We start from the raw sequence: 13,905 nt of genomic DNA on the forward strand, positions 1-13,905 counted from the left end.
CATTCGCCATGACTGCAGGTGGCGAAGCTCTGTGGTAAAGCCTTTCCACGGAGATGAAGCAGGCCGTGGCCGCCCTTGCCGCTACCTGGCAGAGCCGCCGTGCCAGGTTGATCGAGGTCGGCTTGCCAACCAGCTCGCCTGAGGTTTTTGACGACGAGGACGAGACCACGATGGAGATGGGCTCCGACGACACCGCCCCACCTCCTCGCGCCTCTGTGCACACTGGCTTCACCATGGAGCAGGTGCGGATGCACTACAACACCGCCATAGCGGAGGTGCAACCTGTGCCGGCGCCTTTGTCGGTGTTCTGGTAGGCGCATGAGGAACATCAACAACTTGTTCCTCCTGTAGCAACACCGGCTGGTGGATGGCCAGGTCTATGACGAGCGGGCGAGTGAGGAGGCCGTGGCGGCCATGGCTGCGGCGAACCCCAACTTCGTCATGTAGCAGCATGCCATATACGATGCTATCCGCACTTAAGCTGTCGCTCGCCAGGAAGCGGTAGATGCAGAGTCACAGCTGCAGGAGAACAACTCCAGCTGCCCCTCCTACGCGCTGTCGATGAACCATCAGGCGGCCCAGTGGGACGACGACAGCGCCCGTGCCACCATTTTCATCATGGACCTCACGTCCACCGGTGACGGACAGGTCGCGGACTCCTCTGGGATGAGTAGGCCACGGGAGGAGATGGTGCCTTATGTGCCATGTGGGCCGGTCCATCTCTTGTGTTCTACTCTTACTTGCCGGAGATCGCACCTTCACTTCATCGATCTTATCGCCGGTGGTCATGAAGATGGCTGATGGAGGACGACACGGGTTTGGATGTCGGGCACCGCCGCCGTAGGATAGTTTTAGTGTCAGATCTTCTTCTTTTTTGTTCTAGATGTTCAAAATGTAATGAAAATTCGTTGTGTTTGTATGGAATTCGTCATGTTTGCATGAAATCCGCCCGTGTTTGCATGACTTCCATCCGGTTTGTTGAAAAACAGTTTGAAATGTATGCAGCTAGTGTTGGATGACGTCCTCTCACATCCATGTTCGCGTACTGGTCCCCCTGTCCAGGGACAGATGCGAAAGAAAGTTTGTGGGTTGCCGTTGGAGATGCCATAACTGCGTGCACTCTACATGGCCTCTTTCTTCATGCTTAATTCTCCTTCCTGCGACACTTACCCCTCCTTCCGTCAAAGCAAGTCATCAATCAGTTTTGCGTTGGTACAACCACACGAGACCGGGGCCACCTAACCCCTACTTCTTCTCAGGACTCACGGTCATATTGACCTACCAACCTTCTCCAATGCAGACAGAGACTCTGACTCTCTGAGTCGTTTCCTTTCAGACTGTGGTGTGTAGTTAACACTGTATAACGGTACGTTGCTTCGTATAGCTCTGAAAGGCACGTCAAAATGAAGTACTAACCACAGCCGCAAAAGAAAAAAAGAAGTACTAACCAAATCGTGTAATCTGCACAGGAAAAGGAGCTTTTTGTACTGTGGATTTTACACATGAAGACATGGCAAGGATTGACGAGTGTATCAGGTTGGCTGGCTGGTGACGAAAATATCATTTGATCCGATGGACAAGATAGCGAAGGCCGATCTGATTCAATGGGTACGCTTGCTCCTTTTCATATATTTTTTTGAGGCTCACCGTGTCGTTGTCAGTCGACATTTGAGCGTCGGCAACGTGCGGCAGCAACTCTAGTTCAAAAAACGTGTGGCAGCAACGAAGTTGATGACGAAAATAATTTGGGGGACATGAGGACCATGGGAACTGTGGGCGGTTTCATTAGTTTGAAAAGAGGAAGGCCACCTAACTGAGTCTATGCTGGTAAACAACACAGAAGACCATCGAATGACGCTCGAGAGTTTCACATACTGAATGACTTGTGCAAGGCAACAAAGTATCACAACGATAGGGCAGTGTTACAAAACCACGATGAATATGAACGGGATCTCATGACGAGCAGTTCCCAGAGGAAATGAGCTGAGAACATTGCAGATGCACCGCACGAAAGGCAAGCATATGTGTGAAAAGGCTGCATGCCAAGTTCCAGAGTTAGCTCGTCCGTTAATCTCTGTAAACAAATTGCCTCATCCGCATGCCAAATTCACCATCATCTTGTAGTATATTATTTTTCCATATCTTTTGATGTGGACACGTGGAAGGAAAGGAGTTAATGGAGGATTTGTTGGGGAAGGAAAGGTGTGAGATTGAGCCGGGGGACAACAAGAAGATGAGTCACAACTCACAAGATCATCTTGTCTTCTTTTTCCTAAAACATTAGTGCCACAAACATCGAGTACTTTACCATTTTGATGCTAACGTATGATCATATCTGCAGTTACTCAGGAAAAAACAGCAACAGCAGCAAAATAAAATGACCTCGTGGGCACAGATTGCATATTTGCAACAGCCACATCCACGGAGGAGACGCCCTCTTTACGCTCTGTACAAGCTACAAATGGTCCTGTTTTTGCTAATGGCCCGCACTACAAAACAACATGGCGGCTACAGTGAGCTTGTATACATGCATGCGCAAATGATCTTATCCACCTACACTTTCTGAAAACGTTTACACAGCACTGCAGGAGTAGGAGCATCCCCGGCCGTTCGCCCCAGAGGCTAGAAAAAAGCGCCGTTTGAGGGCGAACCAGTGATATTTTCGGCATGGGGGCGATCGGCTTCCCAGCCGCCGCCCCAGATAGGCTCCAGACGGTCTTTTTAAGTTTTTTTAGAAACATAATTGAGCAAATTTCGGCAAACCCGACATACATTCGGCGATATTTAGGCGGTTCACAGTCTTTTATACATATAGAAACATAATAATAAGTCTATTAAAATGAAGAAGAAAAACGACCACGCCTACAGGCCGAAGAACACGCTGAACACGCCGAAGTCACCGCCGCCGACGTCATTCTTCTCCTCCTTCACGCGGTCATCCCTGGTCGACCCCTGCCCAGGGTCCCCCTGGCGGATTGGTTTGGCCGGCGGCGGCACCTCGTCGTCGTTGTCGTCGAGAACGACGACGCCTTCCTCGTCGCGGCCCCGACGCCGAGCGGCGATCTCCTCCAGGGCGCGGCGCTGGCGCTCCATCTCCATCCGCGCCCAGTCCTCCCGCGCCTAATTCATGGTGGCCTCGTCGTTGTGCTCACGCTTCATGGGGCCGAGCCCCGGCTCCGTCTTCGTCCTGACAAGGCGGGAGGAACCGCCGCCGCCGCCCGAGGAACCGCCGCCACCCTCGTTGATGACGACGACGCGGTTGCGCCGGCCTAGCGGTGTTTCCACGGCCTTGACGCTTAACAGCACCGGCGACCCAGAGGAGTGGGAGGAGGAGGAGGAGGAGGAGGAGGAGGACCCGCCCAGCATCCTCCTTGGAATCCATGGACCGCAACTCTGGCGAGGGACCAAGGCGGCCGGGTACGTCAGCGGCAGATCATTGCCGCCCTCGAGGTACTCAAGGACGGCGTGTAGCGTGCGGCCGGGGGCGCCCCACCACAGGCGGCGACAGTTGCTGTTGTTGCGCCCCCTCACTAGTGGCGCGTTGTTGGTGGAGGCCAGCCGCTCCGCCTGCCGGCGCTCGAAGTACGTCGCCCAATCCTCATGGTTGCCAATGTCGTACTCCGGGAGGGCTCGCTCCTCCTTCGATAGAGATGCCTGACGAGGACATGTACCTAGGGTAGGGTATTAGTGTTGGGAAACGCAGTAATTTCAAAAAGAACTCCTGCGATCACGCAAGATCTATCTCTACGTGATGCATAGCAACGAGAGGGGAGAGTGTTGTCTACGTACCCTCGTAGACCGAAAGCGGAAGCGTTATGACAACGCGGTTGATGTAGTCGTACGTCTTCACGATCCGACCGAACCTAGCACCAAAGGTACGACACCTCCGCGATCTGCACACGTTCAGCTCGATGACTTCCCGCGAACTCTAGATCCAGCTGAGGTTGAGGGAGAGTTTCGTCAGCACGACGGCGTGGTGATGGTGATGATGAAGTTACCGGCGCAGGGCTTCGCCTAAGCACTACGACGATATGACCGAGGTGGAAATCTATGGACGGGGGCACCGCACACCGCTAAACAATCAACTTGTGTGTCCTAGGGTGCCCCCCTGCCCCCGTATATAAAGGAGCAAGGGGGAGGCCGGCCGGCCCTCCTTCGGGGCGCCTCCAAGAGGGGAATCCTACTAGGACTCCAAGTCCTAGTAGGTTTCCACCTAAAGGGGGAGAGGGGGGAGGAAGGAGAGGGAGAGGGGGAAGGAATTCCTTGTCCTATTCGGACTCAAGGGGAGGAGGTGCGCGGCCTACCCTGGCCGGCCCCTCTCTCTCTCCACTAGGGCCCATCGAGGCCCATTAGTTCCCCCGGGGTTTCCGGTAACCCTCCGGCACTCCAGTTTTATCCGAAACTTCTCCGGAACACTTCCGGTGTCTGAATATAGTCGTCCAATATATCAATCTTTATATCTCGACCATTTCGAGACTCCTCGTCATGTTCATGATCACAACCGTGACTCCGAACAATCTTCAGTACATCATATCACATAAACTCATAATACAAATCGTCATTGAATGTTAAGCGTGCGGACCCTACGGGTTCGAGAAATATGTAGACATGACCGAGACATGTCACCGATCAATAACCAATAGCGGAACCTGGATGCTCATATTGGTTCCTACATATTCTACAAGATCTTTATCGGTCAAACCGCATAACAACATGCGTTGCTCCCTTTGTCATCGGTATGTTACATGCCCGAGATTCGATCTTCGGTATCTCAATACCTAGTTCAATCTCGTTATCGGCAATTTTTACTCGTTCCGTAATACTTCATCCTGCAACTAACTCATTAGTCACAATGCTTGCAAGGCTTATAGTGATGAGTATTACCGAGAGGACCCAGAGATACCTCTCCGAAACACGGAGTGAAAAATCCTAATCTTGATCTATGCCAACCCAACAAACACCTTCGGAGACACCTGTAGAGCACCTTTAAAATCACCCTTTTATGTTGTGACGTTTGGTAGCACACAAGGTGTTCCTCCGGTATTTGGGAGTTGCATAATCTCATAGTCTGAGGAACTTGTATAAGTCATGAAGAAAGCAATAGCATTGAAACTAACACGATCATAATGCTAAGCTAACGAATGGGTCATGTCCATCACATCATTCTCCTAATGATGTGATCCCGTTCATCAAATGACAACACATGTCTATCGTTAGGAAACATAACCATCTTTGATTAACGAGCTAGTCAAGTAGAGGCATACTAGGGACTATATGTTTTGTCTATGTATTCACACATGTACTAAGTTTCCGATTAATACAATTATAGCATGAATAATAAACATTTATCATGAATTAAGGAAATAAATAATAACTTTATTATTTCCTCTAGGGTATATTTCCTTGAGTCTCCTACTTGCACTAGAGTCAATAATCTAGATTACATAGTAATGATTCTAACACCCATGGAGCTTTGGTGTTGATCATGTTTTCCTCATGGAAGAAGCTTAGTCAATGGGTCTGCAACATTTAGATCCATGTGTATCTTGCAAATCTCTATGTCCCCTTCCGACACTTGATGACGGATGGAATTGAAGTGTCTCTTGATGTGCTTGGTTCTCTTGTGAAATCTGGATTCCTTTGCCAAGGCAATTGCACCAGTATTGTCACAAAAGATTTTCATTGGACCCAATGCACTAGGTATGACACCTAGATCGAATATGAACTCCTTCATCCAAACTCCTTTATTCGCTGCTTCCGAAGCAGCAATGTACTCCGCCTCACACGTAGATCCCGCCACGACGCTCTGCTTGGAACTGCACCAACTGACAGCTCCTCCATTCAATAAAAATACGTATCCGTTTTGCGACTTAGAGTCATCCGGATTAGTGTCAAAGCTTGCATCGACGTAACCATTTACGATGAGCTCTTTTTCACCTCCATAAACGAGAAACATATCCTTAATACTTTTCAGATATTTCAGGATGTTCTTGACCGCTGTCCAGTGCTCCACTCTGGGATTACTTTGGTACCTTCCTGCTATGCTTATAGCAAGACATACATCAGGTCTGGTATACAGCATTGCATACATGATAGAACCTATGGCTGAAGCATAGGGAATTATTTTCATTTTCTCTCTATCTTCTGCAGTGGTCGAGCATTGAGTCTGACTCAACTTCACACCTTGTAACACAGGCAAGAACCCTTTCTTTGACTGATCCATTTTGAACTTCTTCAAAACTTTATCAAGGTATGTGCTTTGTGAAAGTCCAATTAAGCGTCTTGATCTATCTCTATAGATCTTGATGCCTAATATGTAAGCAGCTTCTCCGAGGTCTTTCATAGAAAAACTCTTCTTCAGGTATCCATTTATGCTATCCAGAAATTCTATATCATTTCCAATCAACAATATGTCATCTACATATAAGATTAGAAATGCTATAGAGCTTCCACTCACTTTCTTGTAAATACAGGCTTCTCCAAAAGTCTGTATAAAACCATATGCTTTGATCATACTATCAAAGTGTTTATTCCAACTCCGAGAGGCTTGCACCAGTCCATAAATGGATCGCTGGAGCTTGCACACTTTGTTAGCACCCTTTGGATCGACAAAACCTTCCGGTTGCATCATATACAACTCTTCTTCCAGAAATCCATTCAGGAATGCAGTTTTGACATCCATTTGCCAAATTTCATAATCATAAAACGCAGCAATTGCTAACATGATTCGAACAAACTTAAGCATCGCTACGGGTGAGAAAGTCTCATCGTAGTCAACTCCTTGAACTTGTCAAAAACCTTTCTCAACAAGTCAAGCTTTGTAAACAGTAACATTACCGTCTGTGTCGGTCTTCTTCTTAAAGATCCATTTATTTTCTATGGCTTGCCGATCATCGGGCAAGTTCACCAAAGTCCACACTTTGTTCTCATACATGGATCCCATCTCAGATTTCAGGGCCTCAAGCCATTTCGCGGAATCTAGGCTCATCATCGCTTCCTCATAGTTTGTAGGTTCATCATGGTCTAGTATCATGACTTCCAAAACAGGATTACCATATCACTCTGGTGCGGATCTTACTCTGGAAGACCTACGAGGTTCGGTAGTAACTTGATCTGAAATTTCATGATCATCATCATAAACTTCCTCACTAATTGGTGTAGGAATCACTGGAACTGATTTCTGTGATGAACTACTTTCAATATGGGAGAAGGTACCGTTACCTCATCAAGTTCTACTTTCCTCCCACTCACTTCTTTCAAGAGAAACTCCTTCTCTAGAAAGGATCCATTATTAGCAACAAAAAATTTGCCTTTGGATCTGTGATAGATGGTGTACCCAACAGTTTCCTTTGGGTATCCTATGAAGATGCACTTCTCCAATTTGGGTTCGAGCTTATCAGGTTGAAGCTTTTTCACATAAGCATCGCAACCCCAAACTTTAAGAAACGACAACTTTGGTTTCTTGCCAAACCATGGTTCATAAGGCATCATCTCAACGGATTTTTATGGTGCCCTATTTAAAGTGAATGCAGTCATTTCTAAAGCATAGCCCCAAAACGATAGCGGTAAATCAGTAAGAGACATCATAGATCGCACCATATCTAATAAAGTACGATTACGACGTTCGGACACACCATCTCGCTGTGGTGTTCCAGGTGGCGTTAATTGTGAAACTATCCCATGCTGTTTCAAATGAAGACCAAACTCGTAACTCAAATATTCTCCTCCACGATCAGATCGTAGAAACTTTATTTTCTCGTTACGATGATTTTCCACTTCACTCTGAAATTCTTTGAACTTTTCAAATGTTTCAGACTTATGTTTCATTAAGTAGATATAACCATATCTGCTCAAATCATCTGTGAAGGTAAGAAAATAGCGATACCCAGCATGAGCCTTAATACATCTCCAACGTATCTATAATTTATGAAGCATTCATGCTATTTTATTATCTATTTTGGATGTTTATGGGCTTTATTATACACTTTTATATTATTTTTGGGACTAACCTATTAACCGGAGGCCCAACCCATATTGTTGTTTTCTTGCCTATTTCAGTGTTTCGAAGAAAAGGAATCTCAAACAGAGTCCAAACGGAATGAAACCTTCGGGAGCGTTATTTTTGGAAGGGATGTGATCCAGGAGACTTGGAGTTGAAATCAAGGAAGCTTCGAGGTGGCCACGAAGGTGGGGGCGCCCCCCCCCCTACTGGGCGCGCCTCCCTGTCTCGTGGGCCCCTCGAGCGTCCCCTGACTGACTTCTTTCGCCTATATAAGTCCATATACCCTAAAACCTTCAAAGACGACAATAGATCTGGAGTTCCGCCGCCGCAAGCCTCTTTAGCCACCAAAAACCTCTCGGGAGCCCATTCTGGCACCCTGCCGGAGGGGGAACCCATCACCGGCGGCCATCTTCATCATCCCGGCGCTCTCCATGACGACGAGGGAGTAGTTCACCCTCGGGGCTAAGGGTATGTACCAGTAGCTATGTGTTTGATCTCTCTCTCTCTCTCTCTCTCTCTCTCTCGTGTTCTCTCTATGATACGATCTTGATGTATCGTGAGCTTTGCTATTATAGTTGGATCTTATGATGTTTCTCCCCCTCTACTCTCTTGTAATGGATTGAGTTTTCCCTTTGAAGTTATCTTATCGGATTGAGTCTTTAAGGATTTGAGAACACTTGATGTATGTCTTGCTGTGCTTATCAGTGGTGACAATGGGATATCACGTGATCCACTTCATGTATGTTTTGGTTATCAACTTGCCGATTCCGCCCATGAACCTATGCATAAGGGTTGGCACACGTTTTCGTCTTGACTCTCCGGTAGAAACTTTGGGGCACTCTTTGAAGTACTTTGTCTTGGTTGAATAGATTAATCTAAGATTGTGTGATGCATATCGTATAATCATGCCCATGGATACTTGAGGTGACAATGGAGTATCTAGGTGACATTAGGGTTTTGGTTGATTTGTGTGTTAAGCTGTTATTCTAGTATGAACTCTATGATAGATTGAATGGAAAGAATAGCTTCATGTTATTTTACTATGGACTCTTGAACAGATAGAACAGAAAGGATGACTTTGAGGTGGTTTCGTACCCTACCATAATCTCTTTGTTTGTTCTCCGCTATTAGTGGCTCTGGAGTGACTCTTTGTTGCATGTTGAGGATAGTTATATGATCCAGTTATGTTATTATTGTTGAGAGAACTTGCACAAGTGAAAGTATGAACCTTAGGCCTTGTTTCCTAGCATTGCAATTCCGTTTACGATCACTTTTATTATTAGTTACCTTGCTGTTTTTATAATTTCAGATTACAAATACCTATATCTACCATCCATATTGCACTTGTATCACCATCTCTTCGCCGAACTAGTGCACCTATACAATTTACCATTGTATTGGGTGTGTTGGGGACACAAGAGACTCTTTGTTATTTGGTTGCAGGGTTGCTTGAGAGAGACCATCTTCATCCTATGCCTCCCACGGATTGATAAACCTTAGGGCATCCACTTGATGAAAATTTGCTGCTGTCCTACAAACCTCTGCACTTGGAGGCCCAACAACGTCTACAAGAAGAAGGTTGTGTAGTAGACATCAAGCTCTTTTCTTGCGCTGTTGTCGGGGAGGTGAGTGCTTGAAGGTATATCTTTGGATCTTGCAATCAAATGTTTTTGTTTCTTGTTTTATCACTTGTTTAGTCTATAAAAGAAAATTACAAAAAAAATATGGAATTGAGTTTGTCTCATATGCTTCATATTTTTAATATCTTTCATGAGAATGATGGGAAGGAAAATTGTGCTCAAGTGCTAGAAGAAGAAATCTATAAAATGTTTGGCACTAAATCTTTGTATGATGAGCATGATTGCAATGTTGTTAGTATGAATTCCTTGAATATCCATGATGCTAATGATATGCAAAGCCACAAGCTTGGGGAAGCTATGTTTGATGATTATGATACTTTTTGCCCCAAGTTTTGATGAGAATATTTATTATGATGACAGCATGCCTTCTATTTATGATGATTATATTGATGAAAGTGGATTTGAGAGGTCATGACTTTATTTAGTGATGAATCCACTATTTTGGAAGAGGTTCCAATTCATTATGAGAACAAAGTTGCTATCTATGATGATTATTGTGATGACTTGTATGATATTAAGAATAATGATAAACATGAAACTTGTCAACATGATTTTAGTTTTCAATTGGATTATACCTCACATGATAATTATTTTGTTGAGTTTTCTCCCACTACTATTCTGAATAAGCAGAATTTTGCTTATGTGGAGAGTAGAAAATTTTCTATGCTTGTAGACCATGAAAAGAATGTTTTAGGTGCTGGTTATATTGTTGAATTCATTCGTGATGCTACTGAATATTATTATGAGGGAGGAACATATGCTTGTAGGAATTGCAATAATATTAAGTTTTCTCTCTATGTGTTGAAAATTTTGAAGCTATGCTTGTTTTATCTTCCTATGCTAGTTGATTATTGTTCCCATAAGTTGTTTGCTCACAAAATCCATATGCATAGGAAGTGGGTTATACTTAAATGTGCTAGTCATATTATTCATGATGCTCTCTTTATGTTTCAATTCTTATCTTTTATGTGAGCATCATTGAAATCATCATGCCTAGCTAGGGGCGTTAAACGATAGCGCTTGTTGGGAGGCAACCCAATGTTATTTTTTCCTTGCTTTTTGTTCCTGTTTAGTAATATATAGTTCATCTAGCCTTTGTTTAGATGTGCTTTTATGTTTTAATTAGTGTTTGTGCCAAGTAGGACCTTTGGGAAGACTTGGGTGAAGTCTTTATGATCTTGCTGTAAAAAACAGAAACTTTTGCGCTCACAAGATTAGCTGCCATTTTTTACTGGAGAGTGATTGTAGGTTCATTATTTTTGCAGATGATTAATAGACAAATTCCTCAGGTCCACCAATTTATTTCAGAATTATTTGAGTTCCATAAGTATACATTTGATACAGATTACTACAGACTGTTCTGTTTTTGACAGATTCTGTTTTCTATGTGTTGTTTGCTTATTTTGATGAATCTATGAGTAGTATCGGAGGGTATGAACCATAGAGAAGTTGTAATACAGTAGATATTACACCAATATGAATTTAGGATGAGTTCACAACAGTACCTAAGTGGTGGTTTTATTCTATTATACTAACGGAGTTACGAGTTTTGTGCTGAGTTTTGTGTTGTGAAGTTTTCAAGTTTTGGGTAAAGATTCGATGGATTATGGAATAAGGAGTGGAAAGAGCCTAAGCTTGGGGATTCCCAAGGCACGCCAAGGTAATATTCAAGGAAAACCAAGAGCCTAAGCTTGGGTATGCCCCGGAAGGCATCCCCACTTTCGTCTTCGTTCATCGATAACTTTGCTTGGAGCTATATTTTTATTTACCACATGATATGTGTTTTGCTTGGAGCGTCATTTTCTTTTATTAGTATTTGCTTGATGTTATTTAGAATAATGTTTTGCATCTATATTTTCAATAAAAATGTCAAGAATAGCCTTTACCATGCTTATTTTGCAAGTATACATGTTGCTGTTTCAAAACATAAAGTTTACCGCTGTTGCAAAAATTCCCTAGAAAAGTCAGAGAATGATTTAATGTTGAAACTTTTTGCATATTGAGCTCTGATAAATCTTCTACAGCGTAGTATTTTCCTAATAATTTTTGGAGTTAGGAAAGTATGATGAATCTTGCATTCTTTACATACTATACTGTTTTGGCAGATTGCTATTATGTTTGCATATGGTTGCTTGTTTAATGATTCTATTTGAGGATAGGAGTATTAAATATGCAGAGAGATTTAGTATGCAATGTTGAATAATAATTTAGTGATTTCTTACATTAGAAAATGATAAGGTTTTTGCATTGGTTTATATTAACTTATCTCACGAGTTCTTGTTGAGTTTTGTGTGGATGAAGCTTTCAAGATTTAGGAAACCGAGATATAAAAGGAACTAAGGAGACACAAAATCTCAAGCTTGGGGGTGCCCAAGGAACCCCAAGATAAATTTTCAAGAAGTCTCAAGCATCCAAGCTTGGGGATGCCCCGTTAGGCATCCCACCTTTCTTCTTCAACAATTATCGGTTAGTATCGGTTGAACCTAAGTTTTTGCTTCTTCACATGAGTCGTGCTATCCTTGCAATGTGATTTTATTTTGTTTTTCTTGCTGTTTGAATAAAATACCAAGATTTGAAATTCTTAAATGTGAGAGAGTCTTCACATAGTTACGTAATTATTTAGCTACTCATTGATCTTCACTTATATCTTTTTGGAGTAGTTTTTCATTTACTCGTGTGCTTCACTTATATCCTATGAGTAAATGGTTGAATGAGTTGAATGTCATAAATCTGAAATTATATATCTCTCATTTTCTTATCCCATGGGGAGTAATGACTCCACATCTAATAAGTAGAGTTTGTAAATTTATTGAAGGTTAGCAAGCATTGTATTGGTCATTTGAACAATTCATGAAAGAATATTGAAGGAAGAGAGATTTCACATATAAATATACTATCTTAGACATCTTTTATAATTATGAACACTCATTAAGTATGACATGATAAAGAGTTGATGTTGGACAAAGAAGACAAGATAATGGATTATGTTTTCTCACATCTCAGTTAAAGTATATTGTCATGGATCATTCAAACATGTTGAGCTTGCTTTTCCCCCTCATGCTAGCCAAAATTTCTTGCACCAAGTAGAGATACTACTTGTGCTTCCAAATATCCTTAAACCCAGTTTTTGCCATGAGAGTCTAGCATACCTACCTATGGATTGAGTAAGATCCTTCAAGTAAGTTGTCATCGGTGCATGCAATAAAAATTGCTCTCTAAATATGTATGACTTGTTAGTGTGAAGAAAATAAGCTTTATACGATCTTGTTATGGAAGCAATAAAAGCGACGGACTGCATAATAAAGGTCCATATACAAGTGGCAATATAAAGTGACATTCTTTTGCTTTAAGATTTTGTGCATCCAACCATAAAAGCGCATGACAACCTCTGCTTCCCTTTGTGATCTTCACCTTTCCTTTTTTTTCATTTTATCCTTTGGCAAGCACCTCGTGTTGAAAAGATCCTAATATATATATCTAATTGGATGCAAGTTAGCATGAACTATTATTGTTGACATCACCCAAAGGTGAATACATTCGGAGGCGACACTATAAGACCCTATCTTTCTCAGTGTCCGATTAAAACTCCAAAACCATAAGTATTGCGTGAGTGTTAGCAAATGTAGAAGACTATATGATAGTTGAGTATGTGGAGTTTGCTAAATCAAAGCTCTGACATAGACCCTTCCTGAAAATAAGATGAATTGCAATTGTTTGATGACTGAGAATGAAGTTTGCTAGTTTTCAAGAAAGTTTATGGTCTATGCTTTAACATGTGAATAGCTTGTTACTTGATCTTGAGAAGTTTTATGAGATGAACTACTGTTATGACATATAATCATGCTAGAAAAGGTGATTGAAATTATCATTGATCAAACTTATGCACCTACTAGCATTCACACTTCATAAATTCTTTCTTTTATCATTTACCTACTCGAGGACGAGCAGGAATTAAGCTTGGGGATGCTGATACGTCTCCAACGTATCTATAATTTATGATGCATTCATGCTATTTTATTATCTGTTTTGGATGTTTATGGGCTTTATTATACACTTTTATATTATTTTTGGGACTAACCTATTAACTGGAGGCCCAGCCCATATTGTTGTTTTCTTGCCTATTTCAGTGTTTCAAAGAAAAGGAATATCAAACGGAGTCCAAACGGAATGAAACCTTAGGGAGCGTTATTTTTGGAACGGATGTGATCCAGGAGACTTGGAGTTGAAGTCAAGGAAGCTTCAAGGTGGCCACGAGGGTGGGGG

This window comes from Triticum dicoccoides, chromosome 6B, assembly GCF_002162155.2.
Source record: "Triticum dicoccoides isolate Atlit2015 ecotype Zavitan chromosome 6B, WEW_v2.0, whole genome shotgun sequence".
Classification (NCBI taxonomy): domain Eukaryota; kingdom Viridiplantae; phylum Streptophyta; class Magnoliopsida; order Poales; family Poaceae; genus Triticum; species Triticum dicoccoides.